The 20,611-nt window shown below is 34.8% G+C and overlaps 1 long non-coding RNA gene across 2 annotated transcripts in view; it reads right to left on the bottom strand.

The window, feature by feature from the left end:
• Window positions 1-9,126: 9,126 nt before the first annotated feature.
• LOC140617260 (uncharacterized) overlaps window positions 9,127-20,611 on the bottom strand; it is a 58,258-nt gene continuing 46,773 nt past the window's right edge. For both annotated transcript variants that reach the window (XR_012017514.1, XR_012017530.1), the window contains exons 3-4: window positions 10,347-10,453; window positions 9,127-9,246 (exon numbers count right to left, since the gene is read on the bottom strand). This is a non-coding gene — a long non-coding RNA (uncharacterized lncRNA). The remainder of the gene's footprint in view (window positions 9,247-10,346; window positions 10,454-20,611) is intronic.

Genomic DNA, 20,611 nt, shown 5'->3' with positions numbered 1-20,611 from the left:
TTTTTGTTTATCTTCCATGCATATCTTTTTATCTTCCTGGACTTTGACTACTTGCAATCTTCTGCATCTCCTAACAGTCTCATGGTTTCCATCCATTTATAATTTTGTGCCAGAATAATTAATTCTCTATTAATTTCATGTGCTTCTTGGGGCTACTAATACACGTGGAAGCAATGGCCATCCCTCCTTGTATTTCTTTTACTGAATTCTTAGTTGGTAAATCATGCTGGTTTGTTTTAGCTCCTTCATATCTCTTATGATTCTCTACATTTCCTTTTTCTTTGTTTTTTTTTCTATTAAAGATATTGTATTGTTCCTGTGATAGTTAAATTTATGTGTCAAATTGGCTGCATCACGTTGCCCAGATATGTGTCTGACTATATCCATTTATCTGTATGTTATCTATATCTGTCTATCTGTCATGTACAGAATAGAGAGATAGAGAGAGAGAGAGAGAGAAAGAGATGAAATAGATAGAGATCTGACTGGCTCTGTTTCTCTGTAAAACTCTGACTAATATAGTTTCTCCAGCAGCCATAATTTACTGACTACAGTTTGTTCTAATATTTTTCTCTCTTATTGCTATTGAATCTTCTTAGACGTATTCTAGTTTTCCTAGGTCAGTCCTTGGGGTAACATCTGTCTGCTGGACTAAATGACCCTAAAAGGGATGCCTCATAAGTTGTGAAAGACAAAGAGTAAGTGCCCTTTTGGTTGAAAGGGTGAAGAGGGCAGATCAACAAACACTGGAGAAAGTTTCACTAATTTCCCTCTTCTTTTCTCTCTAGGCCCTTCAGCCACCAACCCAATTGAGCAGGAACTGCTTGGCTACCCAGGGGCAAAACTGGTCAGATTCAGATGGTGGCAATGTAGACTTTTCACAGAGGTTTGATTTTTCTGTGGCATGAGCTCTTCCCGGAGTTGCTGGTTTTATACACCCCATCCCAAATCTGTCTTAGGTGTGATCCAACTTCCATGGCTCCCACATCCTTTAGAATCAGGATGGACGGGATGCCTGGGTGGCTCAGCAATTGGGCACCTGCTTTCGGCTCAGGTCGTGATACCGGGATCCAGGATCAAGTCCCACATCAGACTCCCTGCAAGGAACCTGCTTCTTCTGCCTATGTCTCTGCCTCTCTTTCTTTTTTATTTAGATGTAAATAAATACATCTTAAAAAAAAAAAGAATCAGAGGATCAAACTGGGTCAAAGAAGGGAGTAGTTGTGTTTAAAATTTAGCCTCAAAACATTTCTTATATTCTTTGCTATTTCTCTGAAAATTTCTTATAATAATATAAATGCCAATCCCCCACCCAAGGGGGATCTTAAAATAAAATACCTTAAAATAAAATATCTTAAAATAAAGTAACTTTTTAGCATCATTCATTCATTCATCTTTCATTCAACTGTTAAATGGGCATTTTGAGCAGTGATTATGAACCACATCCTATAAGACCACACCATGCAGTCAGGGACAGGCCAGGTAAGAATTTCAATGCTGTGTCTTATGTCCTCCCAGCACTGGAAGCTCACACCTTATTTTCCTTGGAAAATAAAAACTGAATCTTCTTTTAAGAGATGCTGGAAGTAGCTTTGAAATTTATAACAAATTCTAGTTTTGCTTTCAGGAATCTTCTAAAAAATAATATTGGAGAACAATTGGGGTGTTTTTAGAAGATTGACACAGGTCTAATATATTAATCATGGCATATCCCACTCAAGTGATGATGGAATACTGACCTATCATCCAAAGAGTGTTGGCTATGAGGGTTGTGTTTGCTAAATTTCCTAAACAAGTGGAGTAGAAATAATTAGAACTATATGGGAATTGACCTGGAAATGCATTAAAACCAGGAGGTGGAGATGGGAACAAGAGAGAAAACTTAATACCTCACTGGAGAGAAGCTTTCTAATTATGCAAAATGTTTCTGTGGAAAAATCATCCCTTAAGGAAGTAACATTGGATTCTGAACCTCTGTTCCTGGCATAGCCAAGCAAGTTTCAATCAAAACTGCTATAACTAACAGGAAACAAAGATGCTGAAAAGGTATACAGGCAAACTAAGAATCTCTACTACAATAAGCCATAGAGTTAAGCTGATACTCTTTTGGTTGAGCTAGCTGAGGCAGAGGTGTGGGTGTGTTGCATACTGTTGTCCATAGAATGGAGGACAGCCCTGGTGGCCCAGGGGTATAGCACAGCCTTCAGCCCAGGAGGTGATCCTGGAGACCCGGGATCGAGTCCCACATCGGGCTCCCTGCAAGGGCCTGCTTCTCCCTCTGCCTGTGTCTCTGCCTCTGTCTATCTCTGTGTCTCTGATGAATAAATAAATAAAAATCTTTAAAAAAAAAGGATGATATGGAGACTTGAGGAGAAACAAGCTTTCTGCCACAATTCTGAACCAAACCATTTTCAAGATGTGGATTTATTATGGACAATGTAATAAAAATAAAAGTTGTCAGAAGCTAAACACAATTGTGAAAAGGAGATTCACAAGACAGCTAACTTTATATGAGCGCTTCTTATCAATAATCACAATGTGTGATGAGTGGAGGTGAAGAATTGGAAGATGGCCTTTCAGAAGAAAACATTTTTCTCAAAATAATATCAAGAAAGGATATAGAAGAATTCAAACATTAAAAAAATTCTTAAGGTTTTTTTTTTTTTTCTTGTTATAAAAGATTAAGGTAAACAAGAAAGAATGTCTAACCATAAATGTCTGGAACATTCTTGCAGCACTTTGGAGGGATAATGTAGGATATGGTGGAGTGTTCCATCTCTATTATTTCAATCCTCATCTGATCCACCACATCATGCTTTTCTGACTCCAGTGTCTATAATAATCTCTGCAGGTAAAGTGCTATGAAAACCTAATAAATGACACAGAGCAGGACCTCAATAGATTAAAACACTCGTTATGTCTTAGGCTCTGAGTCTTTAGAGAAAGCAAATTAATGAAAATAGTTCTCTCCTTTTTTTCTCTCCACAACGGTAAATATAGCATGATTGCTTTTCTCCACATCCTTAGCATATTTAAATGTGAAATATAAAAGTAATTTTTTGATTAGTCTTGGTTTAGTCTTATGCTCAGTGGTTCGCCTCAATACCACAGATCTAGAAAACACAAAAACGCCCCTTGTATTTGTAGCTTAATCAGTAGATAAATAGCTAATAATGTGAAAAAGGAGCAAAATGCATGTTGGGTGTGGTGTATAGAGTGGCACCTGCCTGACATTCTCAAACTTGTACTCAGTTAAACCTCCTGACAGCCTAATCAAGAAGGAAAACGTGTTTAACCTGAAGGTACGTGTATCCCAGGAATAAGGGCATAGTCCAAGGAAACAGTCTATATCTGTCCAGTTGAAGGTTTGTTCAATTTTTGAGTAGAAAGTAATCATAATTATTTCTTCTATAAAAGACAGAGATTGACTAGCACGGAAAAGTCTAAGTATTTCCACTTTTAAAAGTTTGCTTCTCGGTTTCACAATAGACCCTGAGAAAACTCAAACATAATATATTTGAAGGTTTACATTTGTTGAATAATTTTGATAATTTAAGTTTCTAGTTTTAAGTTCTATGCTTTAATATATTACAAAAGACAATGGTTTTTAAAATATTAAAATCAGAAACTCCTCTTGAGTCTTTTACTGTGAAATTGCAGTATGGACTCTGCCCTTCTAATTTCCATATTTTCAAGTAACACAAGAACTTTACTCCTTATCTGAACCTGATTATGAATGCTTTATTGCAAATAGGTTCATATAGCCTACATCATTGAGGAAGCAGTTTATAGAAGAAAACACCTTAATTATGAACTAGATTCAGGACTTGTTTTGTTAGGAAAGCTTTTGTGTCAGATGATCAAAAAACTTAGATGCTTCTGCTAATCCTTCCCTGTAGATTAGAGAATGTCTTTTGAAATGTAGAAATACACTTAATGTATTGGATGACTTGTTTTAGGTGTGGTGGTGTAATTGTTGATGTTTTAGGATAGCATTTGGTTCTAAAGTGCTGGTGATAAGGAAATGAAAATCTAAGGGACACCGTTTTCATTTACAGATAGGGATTTTCTTAACTTAATGGGAAAAACGAGGAGGCCATGTTTGCCCTCAGTTTAGTAGTATAGTCAGATAGAACAGCAAAGCACAGTTTTGATCACCCTGTAAACAGAGCAAAGGGTCTTTCATTTCATTTTCATGCATCATTTACAAGTTGCTGCAGTGATTCTACAGAGTCAGCACATCTCAGCAAGTTAACACAAAGTGGATTCGAAGGGAAGAAATACATTCTGTGGTATCTAGGCATGTTTGTTTCTGTCCATTGATTGCATTTAAAACACAGGTCAATCAGTAAGAAATATTAATACTTTGTAAAAAAAAAAAAGAGAGAAAGATTAATACTTTGTGTAGGCGTGCAAGAAGGGTGCAAGTCTGCATAATGATAGGATCATTCACTGAGCTCATTTTATAGCAGCAACATGATAGAACCTAGTTTTGTGTTCTGAGCTTGGAACATCAAGATGCAGATCTTACCTTCTTAATTATATGTGAGGAAAAGCATGCCCATAGAACAGTTAAATATAAAAAACATTCACATCTCAGTATTAAGGAAAAATGGCAAAAATAAGGGTATTGAAAATTGTCAAAGAGTTTAAACACACACTTTGTGAATGAGAAGAAACAAATGGCAAATTATTACATGAAAAGTTGGTATGTACTATTAGTCACTAGGGAAATGTAAGTTAAAAATGACTCTTAGAATTTTCTTAAAAACATCTGAGAATACCAGTCACCAGAGAGGAAGTTTAACAATAAAACTTGTTTACATTTGTATGAGAAGCAAAATGACACAGTCACTTCAGAAAAAAATTGGAAATGATACAGTCACTTTGGAAACAGTTTCTTGTAAAGTTAAGCATGAACTTAACAGATGAGTCATTCCTGGCTGTTCATCCAAGACAAATATAAGCCTATATCCACACAAAGACCTGTGTGCAAATCTTTACAAAATCTTTATTCATGCTTGCCAAAAAGAGTAAACAAGCCACGTTTTCATGGTGAATGAATGAATAGGTAAACAAATTGGGATACATTTATACAATGGAGCACTACTCAGCAATGAAATGGAAAAAATGACTGATGCACACAACCATATAAATGAATCTGAAAAAGCATTATGCTAAGTGGAAAAGCTCTAAGGAAAGAGGCTCTGTACTCAAGGATTTCATTATGCATGACATTTTGCAGAGGCAAAGGAACCCAAACCAGGTGCATGGTTGCCACTACTGGGGACAGGAGGTGACTGAATACAAAGGAGCAGGAGAAGGGTCCATGTGGTGAAGGAAATGCCTTGTCTTTCACTTGGTGGTTAGTTGATCATAACATATTTCTCAAGTCTTACGACCTGTAAACCTAAAAAGGGTTAATTTCATTGTATGTATTTCCATATATTTGAGCCATATATATATATAGTTCAGCAGGGGTGTTGGGGAGGGGGCAGTCCTTCCAGGGGGGCCTTCCCTCAGCCTCTCCAACGTGGGGATGGGCCCTGCCTCCCCTTCCCCCCCAGCTCCCCCCACAGGCCTGGAGCCTGCTGGGCTGGACTGAGGCTCAAGGTCTCCCCCAGCTGTCTCGCCCCCCCCCCACATCCCCACTCTAGAGCCAGGGGGGAGGTGGGGGAGGAGTTGTGTCTCGTCTTCTGTCTCCATGTGGTTTTGGGTGTTTTTCTTGTGTCCTGGATCCGCTAAAATTAAATTGCTTCAGATCTCAAAAAAAAATCTATATCTATATCTATATCTATATCTATATCTGACCCAAATATATCTATATCTATATCTATAGATCTATAGATAGATATAGAATAGATATACATGAGATAGATAGATATAGATATAGATAGATGATACAGATAGATATAGATTAGATATAGATATAGATGATATAGATATAGATATAGATATAGATAGATATAGATATAGATATAGATATAGATATAGATATAGATATAGATATAGATATGGAACTTCCAGTTATAAAGTAAGTCAGTCCTGGGGATGTAATATGCATTATGGTGACTGTAGTGAACAATAGTGTATTAAATGTTTGAAAGCTGCTAAGAGACTTGATCCTAAAGGTTCTCATCACAAGAAAACAACAATTGTAACCATGTGTGGTGATTGGTGTTAACTAGACTTATTGTGGTGATCATTTTGCAATATATACAAATATAGAATCATTATGTTGGACACCTAAAAGTAATACAATGCTATATGTCAATTATACCTCAATAAAAATATAAGTGCAGATAATTTTACATATATACTATATAAAGAGATGAGGTCAGTGTTTCTCAAATGCACATACAAATCTTCAAAGCATCTGATTAAAAATGCAGATTATGAAATAGTAGGTCTGAGGTTGGGGGAGGCCTGAAATTCAACAATCTGACAAATTCCCAGGTGATATCTGTGAGGCTAGTCCATTTGTGCCAAGAGATTATATTAGGTCTGGTACAAATCAGATTGGACCATTGTCTGTGGAGTTAAAACAATTAAAATATAATTGGCATAAATTATAGCCCATAACTTGGAAAAGATTTTAGAATTTTCAAAAGATGAAATTCTTCTCCAGGAGCCCTACTGAGCTTAAACCATCCAATGAAATACAGTCTGTGAGAGAGGACTTTTTGGGTTCAGCCAGAAAAGGGCCTATGGAATTCAAGGCAGATGATCTTGATTTATATAAACCTTCTTGACATCAACAGGATCTAAATTTCCAAGATTTCATTCATAAATTTTTTGTGAAATTTTGTGCTCAAATCCAGTTTCATTACAAGATATAATGAGCACAAGATTTATTTTTTTTATGCCTGAACTTTTGGAGGCTATAAATATTTTTAATAAGAATTGAACTTGGAATTGGCATAATAGGTCACTAAGCAGGTCAGTGGATTGCAGCTCAGTCTTTGCTCTGTATTAATACCCCAAGGACAATTTCCGTTAGTGCTTCCTTTTAAATTAGGCCACAGAAAATTAGTATGGAAGATGGTTTTTATTACCAATCAGTGCAGGAAGACTTTTACAGGGTCAAGTCATATTCCACTTTTTAATCTTCCTTGATTTAATTGATTCTAAAATGACACCTTTGCAAATTAATATACTAGACAACAGGATGCAAAAGACTTAGCATAATTTATGCCAGAATGTTAATTTTACCTGATTTTTGAAATGCTAATTATATAGTCAAGGTGCTTGCATGATATTGGAAAACTAGTTTCTTCCTGGAGGGGGATAACTATGAATGCATCCAGTCCTATATATTTATTTTCTAGATTGCTATACGTTATGAATAAGATATGTTTTTAAATACACTTTGTTCTTTTATTAATGGTAGATAGGGAAGTGAAGGATCTATAAAAACAAAAATACCACCAAAATAGTTCCTTTATATCTTGACAGCATTTATACTTACCACACAATAAAAACAATCTTAGTATTTCTAAGCATTTTGTTCTTCAGTGTTATTTCAGAATTTGTTAATTTTTTCCAGTATCCAATTTTATTCTCAGATCATCTTCATAATATATATATTATTATTCTCTCTCTCTCTTTATATATATATAAAACAAGGGTCTAACATTCAATATCATATATGGAGGGAGTGTCAACACTGATGATCTTCACTGGCTAGAGGAACTATGTCAGACTCAGCCATTCAGGATAGAGAGCTTCATTAATAAATTTTTTCAGCACAAAAAATCAATCAAAATCAGTGAGTGCTTTATATTGTTAAATGGGAAAAAACATTATTATCCTTAAATTGTATCTTTATAACTGTAATTTGCTCAATTGATTTGAATACCAAAATGCCCTCATGAGTATTTTATAGAATATTTTATTTGAGAAAATCAGATTGGCACTTAATTCTTGTTCATCAGTAAATGAGCAACTACTACTTATTGTAGGAGAGGAAGGGCAGGGTATTGACTTTGCTTTCTGCCTGCAGTATATTTACTAACTGAATTTTTATTGAGTTTGTGTTTTTGTTTTCTCCATGCGATTTGCTGACAATCCTACAAAAAAATGTAAAAATTCACCTTAAATCATCTTTAGCTCTCAGATAACATCTTAGCTGGTTACTAAAAAAGTCTGCTAAAAAATATGTGATATCTCTTCAAGATGTGCAATTGAAATAGAGTATTATAAAATGTATCTACTGCCACGGCTGAGGCAGTCCAATTTAATTAGATCAGAGGTCTTCCTACTCAACAGGAAGCCAAGCATACCAGGTGTAGCTGGTGTCAAGTCTCATCAGTGACATGAGGTGTTGGTCAATACTAGATGAGAGGCCTCTAAAGGAAATCAACAAGAAAGATTGTTGATGGCTTGGTGGATGACGCTATTTCCTCTGAGACCTTTTTAATGGACACCATTTGTAGGGGGTTACTACTTCTAAAATACAGAACATAAAAGCCCCCAAGGGGAATAATAAAAGCTGCCTCATTTCTTCAATTCTTGTGTCAAGTGAGTGAATGTTTTGGAGTCGCATATTTTTTACCACTTAGAAAAGCATGAGAAAACTGTCTGTAATATCCCTCCCATCAAAGACAAAATGAAAAGAAAACATTACACACACATGCACACAGGGAAGTGCCTATTCCTTAGGGCCTGGTACAAGCACATGGCCTAGAAAATTTAGCTGCAGTGAGGGGTCTTCTTGCTTCTTTACCAACTTTTTCTTTAATAAATCTATTTTATGAATGTTCAAAAATTTCATGGTGTTAGTGCTAGAGTATAAAAAAATCTTCTCTTTGTGAATCATAGATTCTCAGAATTATTGGGTTGGAAATAATCCTGGAATTTCTCATGTGAAGCTTGGAATTTTTTTCCATCATGATGTCTCATCTATGTTTGATACCAGGAGCACTGGGAGCGACATATTTCCTAACTTGGTAACCCTGTCGATAAGAAGGTTCTTAGATTCAGTCAAAGTGTACCTCCAAAAAATTTCTAATTTGCATTTCCCTACAAAACATAACCTGGGTGGCAGACCTTCTTCTTAAGTTTCTACAAAAGGCCAATTTCTTTATATGCAACAGGCTTTCAGATTTTGTATTTTCCTAAACTTACCTTTTTTACAAAAGAAACTTATTTCAGTATCTTTGATAGAATAAATTTGCATTGCTTCATCATATGGTGTTGGTTTTTAAAACGCATTTCAGCTTTTCCATCTTCTTCTTCAGGTGTGTTCTGTAATAACAATCATTGGGGGTTTCAGATTTCCAGGAAAACATTCACAGTTACTGTTTTAAATCTTCTCAATGACCTGATGAGTAGAGCTTCTTTCTTAAGATGATATCATTTCCTTTTAGAAAAAAACTAGGATAAGGATTATATTTTATAGACTAAGACATTGCATTCCTTCCATGTATGTAATATTGTGATTCACTCTCTCCTTTAAGTTTGTCCATTCATGAATTCTTTCATTCACTAGAAATGTACAAGGCTATATACTAGGTTTACAAAATAAATAAAGAGGAATCATTCATCAATCCTGGTGCCAAAAGATCACAGTCATTAAAAGACATAAAGTGTATTACAGAAGTAAGATGTGTGGTGTCACATGGAATGCATGCTCGTATCAATGGTTGAACATCATGATGGTTCAGATATTGAGAGATAATTTTTAGGTGGGGTTTAACTTTGTTTCCTTATATTAAGATTTCTAAATAATTTAATATTTAAGCTATTTTCTATTTCTCTTTAAACAGTAAGCTCTCTGCATTGGTAGCAAATTCCTAAAGCTGGAAAATGTGTTCTAAAAGGGAAACGTCTTCTAAAATGTATTGTAGTAAAATAAATAAATAAATAAATAAATAAATAAATAAATAATAAAATGTATTGTAGTATGTTGTGTGTGGCATTATTTCATTATCGTAAAATCAAAATACATATAAATCTACATATAGAACACTTTAATAAATAAAATATTAAATTATATTTTGAACATTTACTTTGTAGTTATTAAGATGCTATCAATGCTGATATTTGGACTGGTCCTAAAAATACCTTTGAAAATTATGTATGTTCTACAATCCAAGCAAATAAAACCAAATTATACAGAGCAGATACTATGTGTTAACCAGACATTGAGATAGGTAGATCAATATTTATTCTTTTCAAAAAGCATGCAAAGTAGATATTATTACAAATAAAATAGTCAACTTTAGATGCGTTAAATCATTAAGTTTGTCCTATAACTAGTAAATTTAAGATCCCATTCTGATGTGACTTCAAACAGATATGCAATAAATATTTATATTCATATAGTATTTTAATTTCGTACTTACCAAAATGACTTATTGTGTCAGAATTACTTGAGAGTTGGAGGATATGTGACCAGAGAAGGGATGGTTTATGGATGATTCTCAGTTGCAATGGTTGTGATGATCAGCATCTGTATTAAAAATGAGGAACTGGGTCAGGACATTTCTCTTTCTTTGGAATTTCTGACTAGGGAGTAATCATTTGGCCTTTTCTTAAAGATATAAATCTGAAACTCACATACCAAAGTAAATTGGGAGGGCTTGATTCAGATTCTATCCTAAAACAGCTCTAATAAGAAAGTATTGTAAAAAATGTAATGCACAGATTTTTAAAATTGTAACATTAGTTGTGAGAGTAGAAGTATTAAAATGGTATAGCTTTAGGTTCTGCGTTCTTTAATATATTAAGATAATGAAGTTAGTGTCCATGTTTCAGGAAAATGGATGATGACATTCACTATTGATCTCTGGACAGGTTGAGAACAATATTATAATAATCCATACCAGTCAGCTTGACCTTTCACTGATTTGGCTTTTAGCTTGAGTGGGAGGAAAAGGAAAGAATAAAATAAAAGTTCCTATATGAATGAAGTATAACACAGGAACTGTCACATCTCTGGACTTTATTATTATTTATCATTAAAGCAGTGATCCATCAAACCATTAATCTCATTAGAGACTTGTAAATTAGGAGGATAAAGCATCATAGGATCTGCTCAGCAATGAACTTTAAACACTTTTCAAGGTCCTTATATGAAAGTGGGCCTTAAAAGTAATAAAGGAGTTACAGTATTTGTTGCAGTTCAAATACTACCTCTGTGAAGATTTCAGGAATTCTTCTACTTTATAATCAATTGCTCCTTCCTAAATATTGTGGTCATACATTACAATCAGAGAATGTTAGAACTGTGAAGGCTCTAAGAGTTGACGGACAACTAATGACACAAAGCTTGTTAGGGAGACAGGGACCTTTTGAGAACATTTGCCTCCCCCACTAGATTATATCTACTGTAGATTAAATCTGGTCATCCCAGCTACCTCTGTAACTGCATGTCACATCACAGAACATTAATGCTTTTCCAGTCAAGAAAAGCAAATCAGGGGAGGAGCAGAGAACTGCATATTTGTGTGTGTGTGTGTGTGTTAAGATTTTATTTATTTATTTATTTATTTATTTATTTATTTATTTATTTATTTATAAGAGATTGAGAGAGCCAGAGAGAACATGAGCAGGGGGTAGGGGTAGAGGAAAAGGGAGAAGCAGACTCCTTGCCTAGCAGGGGACCAGGTGTGGGGCTGTGGGACTTGACCCCAGCACCCTCAGGTCATGACCTGAGCCTAAGGCAGATGCTCAATGGACTGAGACACCCAGGCACCCCAAGAGGTGCACAGTTGAGAGCCACATTTCATGTTCCAAAATGGGTTCAGTGGCTGTTGCAGGGAGCAAGTGTGCTGCCAGTCAGGTAAGAAGGGCACACAAAATATTCAAAGGGCAAGCAAAATAGGGGAGTTCACTTGCATAAAAGCAGCAGAAAATCTTTAGTGCAGGCTCAGGTTTATTTAATTTAAACATTTTAAATATCGCTGTTTCCATACTCATGAAGAGTACATAGTTGCTTATTCTGTTGACCTCTAAACTGCACATCTACATGAAGATTGTCATTTTTGAGTCTCAAAGATGTCATGTGTCTAGACAGAGCAGCTGTATACATATGCATGAAGCAGTATTGTACTGTATCTAAACAGCTGAAGCATGCCAGTGCCCCAGGTTCAAATCCTGGCTCCCTCTGTTACTCACTGTGTGATTCAAGGCTGTCATATTATAACTTTAAGCCTCATTGGTAAATGAAAATAGTAATACTGTCTACTAGAGAAGAAAATACTAGAGTAAACATTTCTATGAGACCATCTTCATGATTGTGTGTTGATCAAAAATTAGGCATAATACTCAAAGCATGATCCATAAAAGAAAAACAAAGAAAAATTGGGTTTTGTCAAGATTTAAAACTTTTGCACCTCAAAGACACTATGTAGGAAATGAAAAGCCAAGTCAGGGACTAGGAGAAAACCAGGATGACTAAAATTAAAAGGACATAAAGTACCTACTTCTGGTGAATAGGAGGAGAACCTGGAATCTTTGCATATTCCAAGTGGGTACATACAATGTTATAGATGTCTTGGAAGCATTGTGGCCATTTTTAAAGAAGTTAAACATAAATCACCACAAGTGCAAGCTATTCAACTCCTTAGAATGGACACAGAAATGCAACAGCATTATTTGTAACAACCCCAAATTGAATCCACCAGTGTCCATCAGCTAGTGAATGGTTAAAAAACATATGGAATATTCACAAAAGGGCATGCAATTTAGCAACCAGAAGCACAGAACTATTGATACATGCTACAGTGTGGATTAACCTTGGAACCATTATGGTAAGTGAAAGTAATAGAAACCAGAAAGAAAAGATTATGTGAATGGATCATATGAATCAACTTACATGAAATGTATAGAAAATGCAAATTTACAGACAAAAAGTGGACAATAGCTGCCTTGGGCCTGGATTGGTAGTGGATAATAACTACAAACAGATTTGAGGTAATGTTTTGAAACGTTCTAAAACAATATTATAATATTTGCACACTCTGTAATTTTATTAAAATCATTTAATTCTATACTTGAAATGGGTGAATTTTATACTATGTTAAGTATCACTCAATAAAGCTCTCAAATAGATATTGGCTCTCAAAAAGGCTATGCAAAAATTACTTCCTTAAATGTCTATTAAAGCTCCCTAAAATAAGAAAATACACACCATATAGCCAATAACAACAACAGCAAAATACGAGAATCTATGCGGCTTTCATATTAACGAAGATGTTAAATGTAAATTGCCTCACGCCAGTGCATGTTATATAAAAAGTATTTAATAAGTGTGTAACTGTTATTATTTAAATATTATAATAATCGTTTGATATGCATATATATATATACAAGCATATTTATATCCAGGTAAATATATTCAATTTGATTTAATTTTTTCTCTTAGTTCAAAACTAGATTTTTGTTGTCACACAAATGTAATTCACAAAATCATGAACTTTCATTCATTTAAATTATTACCTGTGTTATTTTTACTTTTGAATAAATTATGTTTGATAAATGTCATTCTTCCTGAATATGCTTTCCATTTATTATTATGGAATAAATGATTGCAACAGAACAGGGTAAGAATGATTAGGAATGCTTTGAATGCTTGAAGAATGATGAAATAATAAAATTAGAATATTATTAGTAATTTACCTGCTTCTTGTGTCTTGCCTTTCCCAACTGACGTTGTTCTCCCTAGAAGTAAATGTTATCCTAATCCTTGTGTTACTTATCCTCTTGCCTTTCTCTAGTTTTAATAGATATGTGTGTGTGTCTGTATGTGCATGTGATGAAAAGATATACTGCTTAGTCTTGATTTTGAACTACATATAAATGGAATCATACCATATATATTTTTCTGACTCTTTACTCAACAGTGCATGTTTGAAATTAGTGCATATTTTAGGTAGCCAATCTATTTTTATTTTCACTGTTGATAGAATTCTACTGAATGCATACTTGGCAATTTTTATTTATCAGACAGACAATGTAGGCTGCCCTGGGTTTTGCTCTAATGGATAATGCTGCTATGAACATTATAGTATGTCTTTTGGGTACATATGTAAAAGCATTCATTTAGCTGCCAGGTTGTAGGATAAATACATGATTATATTTACATATTAACACTAATCATTTCCCAGTTTGCATGTACCATTGACACTCCAATTAACAATGCATGTGAGTTATTGCTCCAAATCCTCACTAATGTCTGCCAATCCAGAGGATGTGGAATGGAAACCCATTATGTTGTTGATTTGCACTTTTCTGATTATTGATGAATTTGAACATATTTTTCTAAAGTTGATTGAGTATTGAGCTTTCTCCTCTGTGAAGATTTATTTCCAGGGAATTGATACTAATGATAGCTATTAAACTATTTTATTTGAATATTTCCTTGTGTATTATTGATACATAGAAATACATTCTTTTGAATCCTGTTATGTAGAAACTTTGCTAATTTCCCTTATTAATTCCATTAACCTATCTGTAGAAATTTATCTGTAGAAAATCTAGAAGATATAGAGACAAGTATATTGTTCTTAAAAGGAAAGGATAGTATCAATACTGATGTTTCAAAAAAAAAAATACTGATGTTTCCTTTCCTTTCCTTATACTTTTCCTGTCACCATGATTTATGGCACAAGCTATAACACACAGGTTAATGAGAAAAAGGAGTGGTGGTACAGGCACTCAGTGTTGTTTACAGTCTTAAAGAAAAAGAAGTTTGCTGGTTCACACATGATTTTTCCTAAACAACAGGAGGCAGAATCAGTGAAGTAGAATTATGATTTTTAGCAGAAAAAAAACAACTGCTCTCAGCTGGCTGCTGCATTAGCTGCAGAAGCCTGATAGCTCTAAATTAGGTTTAAACAAGTGCTCTCTGCAGAGAGGCACACCGTGTTCGAATAAAGTATATCTTCAAAATGATTTTTGCCCATTTTCACTTTTTAATGGGACTAACACTTTTAATGCACATATGTGGTGACATTTGTGTCTCACATGACATTTCCACGAGAGGAAGTTCCAGAGCTTTCCGGTGGTCAGACTGAAGCTGATCTGTAGCAGAGATCACACCCGGAGTGGGTTTCCTGTCCTGTTTCCCCCATTCTTGTTCACACAAAGGCATTCCTCAAGAAAGTTACTTCCACAAAAATCTGCCTTTGCTTCTCCTTCTAGGGAATCTGAGTAGTGACAGCTGGTGTCAGAGGCTGTCCTCAGAGGAGACCCTGCAATGGAATTGTGGAGCAGGGGTACCCACTGGCCAAGAGGACTGCATCCCTGCTGGCAGGTGGAGCCGGGCATTCCTGGAGTGCCTGCACAGTGCAACCACTGAGATTTTCACTTTGGAGAACGGGCATGGAGTACAAATGTGGGGGATGCCTACATGATGTCTCACACTTTCGAGAGTATAGTAACTATTAGAAAGGCAAAATTGGGTGGCTGTTGCTAAGCGTCATTGATTTGTAGAAGAGAAAAAAAGTCAAGCTGACTATTGTCAAGCAAAAAAGAATGAAACATTTTCAAAGACTTAGTGTCATGCAAACCATATTCTTTAATGTGTCAACTTTAAATGCAGTTACAAAAAAGGATGAGCAAAAACGTGGTTGAAAATTAACAGATGAGAGCACCTGGGTGGCTCGGTGGTTGAGTGTCTGCCTTTGGCTCAGGTCGTGATCCCAGGGTCCTGGTATCCAGTCCCACATCGGGCTCCCTGCAGGGACCTTGCTTCTCCCTCTGCCTATGTCTCTGTCCTTTTCTTGTGTCTCTCATGAATACATCAATAAAATCTTTAAAAAATATATTAATAAATGATTTCTCAAACAAAAGGAATAATAAAATACATAGGGATTATAACTGAATCAAATAAATGAATGGACATGCATGAAATTTAGATGAAATATTATATTTAAAGGAAAGAAAAAAGAATGAAAATCAGTGACCTAAATGGTCACCTTAAGAAACTAGAAGAAAGGGGCACCTGGGTGGTTCAGTGGTTAAGCATCTGCCTTCGGCTCAGGTTGTGATCCCAGGTACCCAGGATGGAGTCCCACCTCCGGTTCCCCACAGGGAGTCTGCTTCTCCCTCTGCCTGTGTCTCTGCCTCTTTCTCTCTTTGTGTCTCTCGTGAATAAATAAATAAAATCTTAAAAAAAAACTGTCTTTAAAAAAAAAGAAAAAGAAACTAGAAAAAAAATAACAAGAGAAAATACAATGATTCCCAATATGTAAATCTAATGTAGAAAAAAGAAAAAAATGACATACAGAGCAATATAATAATCAATTATATTGATAAATATTTGGTCATGTAGTCAAAAAAATATAAAGACAAATATCCAAAAATCAGGAATTAAAAAGGGGAAAAGAAATACAGGTCCTTTTCACATTAATATAAAATTGGAGGAATAACTTTGTTGCAAAAAGTAATTGAGAACTTAGATGTTACGAACTAATTCAAAGAAAAAATGCAAATTATTTAATCTGAAACAAAAAAGTAGTATATTTGGACAGTCCTATAACCATTGAATTCATCATAAACCTTACTACAAATAAAACTCCAGGCTTTGTTGGCTTTATTTGAAGATATTAACAAATATTTTAAAGGAGAAATAATTTTAAGATTCAACAAATCTTTCAACGCATAGAAAAAACAACGAGCACTCAACAATGCATTTTTTATGGTCGGCAGGCAATTGACAACAAAATCTATGAAGGATAATATAAGAAATAAAATTAATAGATTAATATCAGTATCAGTTATTAACATATGTGTAAATCGTAGAAAAAATTAGCAAAGTTAACCTAAAGTAAAACAGGATAAAATAATAAGGAAAAGAGCTGAACCAACAAAATAAAAAAATAGAGGAAATTCACAAAGTAAAAAACTGCTATTTTGAAAGAACAGATAAGCAATCCACATGAATTGACAAAATAGAAAGAGGCACACATCTCAGTAAAGAATTAAAAAGATGTGAACAGTGTAGGTTTCACATATCTTAAAATGATAAAAATAATGTTGTGAGCAACTTTATTCATTAGAGTCAAAAAGTTAGAAATGCACATTGTCCTTGAAATCATAAATTATCAAAATTGACACTGAATGAAATGGAATCTGAATAACATAGTGTCTATTAAAGTAATTACTTTAATTGACCAATTTGTTAAAGGATTGAAACCATAATTTTACATCATATTTATTGGTGAAGTGTTAAATACATACTTTGGAATTTAATGTACAATGCAGTATTATTAGACAACGTAGAAAAAGAACATAGCAAGATTTTTTATCCCACATGACTCCTATTTCTCAGTTGAATATTACTCCTTTTTTGAATATTTAATTAGCTTTATTAAATGATTCATGCATGGGGCAGCACCCCATCTAGCAAGTAGAGAGACAATCTAAGTTATACAAAGTGGAGATTGTGAGTTTGTGCACTTTTTTTTTAGCTCAGTAAGGAAAATCTATTTAAATTCTTAAACCACCAACTAAAACAAATACACATACACAAATACACGCTTACCAACACAAAAAGATAAGGTTAAAGACATCACACATCCCAGCAAACTGAGAACAACTGCTAATTTGGGATAGAAGTCAGATGTCAGCACTTTTTCTTTTGAACTGATCTTGTACAGAGAAATGTGATTTTTAAATAATGCAATAACCTGAACACAAAAGAGATGCATGGAAACTTTGAAGGAATGCTAGAGTTGAACCATTCTATGTGCACAGTACATATAAAGAATAGATAATTATTTGTTGATTTAATGCCTTCGAAGATTACAGGTTGTGAGCAAAAACATTTGTACACAACTAAGTCAAAGAACTTTATAAAAACTAGACATGCAGGGGTCTGAGTATTTCAAAAAACCAAGGAACCAGTGTTAATAAGTGGTTCTCAGAAAAATCATGCTCTTGGCCTGCTTTTGGCAGAGCATGTCCTGTGTGAATATTTATAGTGGAAAGTTTTTATTGATGAAGGGTGGGGCAAGAAAGTTACTAGCAAAAGAAGGACTGCTCCAGAAGAGGCTGTCTGCTAGGGGGAAAAGCTGAGAGTCTTATCATAGAGATGACCTCATCATTCTTTGAAGATGGAAAGGACCCAAGTGAAAGACTCATTGGTGCTGAAGAAAAGTTTCCTGCCTGGCTGTTAAGGCCACATTTCTGGGGGATGTAAAAGTACCAATAGATTGGTATTAAGCCCTGGTTTGAAACTCAGTCTAAATGAGAACCTTTGGGGACTGTGGTTTTCTTTCTTCTTTTTCTTCTTTCTTCTTTTTTCTTTCTTCTTATTTCTTTTTTTTTTTTTTTGTAAATTTATTTTTTATTGGTTTTCAATTTCCCAACATATAGAATAACACCCAGTGCTCATCCCATCAGTGCCCCCCTCAGTGCCCTTCACCCAGTCAGCCTTACCCCCTTCTTACCTCCCCTTCCCCCACCCCTAGTTCATTTCCCACAGTTAGGAGTCTCTCATGTTCTATCTCCCTTTCTGTTGTTTTAAAAAAGAAAAAGAAGTGTAAGTTCTATTTGTTTCTATTTCTCCCTTTGTGTTTGAGCAAAAGAGTAAATTACATATTTTATTTGTATTTTTCTTTTATAATAATTCATTCTTAAAATTATAAGATATTAATGTAAGGTAGAATCAGGATTAAATAGGAGTGCAAAAACGATACATTTTTTTAAATTAGATTGGGAGAAAAACAGAAAAAAATCAATGTGAAGTAAATTGATAATGCAAAAATTAAGATAACAGACAAGTTAAAAACTACATTATACAAAAACATATTAACCAGATGGTAAAAGAAAATAAAAGTTACATATGGTTGATGAAAATTTTTGTTTTTAATCTTTGTTACCATCTATTGAGCAAATTACTCTTAAGGTGGTTTCTAACTTTGAAACTTTGATATTGAAATTACAACGTTAGGACACAATATAAGTTTTTTATTCAATGCCACTTTTTCCATTAATTTAACAATATTTCCCAGAGCTTCCTAGTGACAGTTATGTGCCACAAGTAACACAAATGGCACAATTATGGGTAGACCTGAATTTTCAACATAACCAAAAACGTGGACCATGTGTTTTTCTCTACCGTGAAGTTAGCTGGGACTGAATTCGATGCCCCTTTCAGGACCATTCTGCAAGTATATATATTCTAGGTGATTAAGTTATCTACATCGCTTTAATTAATAAGATTATAATCTTCTATGCCAGGTGAGAAGGTCTCCCCTAAGAGATGCAAGGAGGCCATGTGAGGAGCAGAGTGAAGACCTGAGTCATGACAGTCACTGTCTGGTTGTGAATTAGCTTAAGTGTACTGATAATCTGTTCTTCAGGAAAGGTGTGCTGTCATCAGCTTCTCCTTGGAAACAGAGAAGAGTTAATCTTCAAATAGGTATAGACACAGAACAAATATATTTTGGCTCTAATTTCAGCTCCATTGAAGATAATAGGGTTGAAATGTCTTGGATCCTACAAATGATAAACTTTATAAATTATAACATCTTTATCAGGCATTGAAAGGCCATACCTTGGGCCCCTGAATGGCTCAGCCATTGAGCGTCTGCCTTTGGATTAGGGTGTGATCCCGGAGTTCTAGGATCGAGTCCCACACGGAGCTCCCTGCTTTTCCCTCTGCCTATATCTCTGCTTTCTCTCTGTGTCTCTCATGAATAAATAAATAAAATCTTTAAAAAAAGATCATACAGTGATGGAGCTGTATGAATTGACTATATCACTTAAGTTGCTGATCATATATTTTCTCAAAGAAGAACAATATTTTGGAATGCGCTCTAATATCTAATTGAAAGAATAAAGTGTGTGCATTGTGTGTCTAGCACAATCAGAAATATTTGAACTTGATTAATTATCTTCCTCTCTGGTGAAATATTTCAAATGGTGTGAATCCATCCAGTCACAAAACTGGAATCAATTCCCTGTGCAGTGTCTTGTTTTTATACCCACTCACTCTGTGTGGTTCTTTCAGGAGAACAAAACTCTGACCAGTTGTCAGCAGGAATATACACAAGAACCAAACTAATTAATTTTCATACAAAATGCTTTTGTTGGTTTCTCTTATATGTTTAGGTATCCACAAAGAAAAAGGGAAATTAAAAAAGTATATAAATAGAATTCTGTTCTCACCTCACTCACATTTTAAACATGTTGGCAATCCTTATCATAAAACCCAAGAACCATGTGTCTGGGCTTTTTCAGGCAAACAGGTGACTGTGTAAATTCTCCCAGAGAAGAGAGAAAGACAGCAAAAGGGAATATGCCACACTCTCATCAAATTTTCCTTAAGTGTGCAGGAGCAATTTGAAGGACTTTTGGGTTCACAGTTTTATTTTCTAATCTGATGGATATTAAAGACGCTGCATCATCTATTGCTGTTTAACAAACCATCTCAAGTCACAATGACTTAAACACCAACCATTAATTTCCTCACAAATCTGTGAGTCAGAAATGTGAGTTGGGATCAGTGGGTGATTCTTCTGGTCTCCACTGGGGTGAGTCCTGGGACTGCAGACTTTGGTGGTTGATGTGGGACCGGTTGATCTAATTTGTTCTCACTCAATGCCTATAAATTAATGTCCATTGTCAAGTGGACCTTGGTTCTCCTCCATGTAATGAG

Source organism: Canis lupus, chromosome 1 (assembly GCF_048164855.1).
Source record: "Canis lupus baileyi chromosome 1, mCanLup2.hap1, whole genome shotgun sequence".
Lineage (NCBI taxonomy): Eukaryota > Metazoa > Chordata > Mammalia > Carnivora > Canidae > Canis > Canis lupus.
Note: the sequence above shows the minus strand (reverse complement) of the source record. Positions and strands in the feature narration are given on the sequence as shown.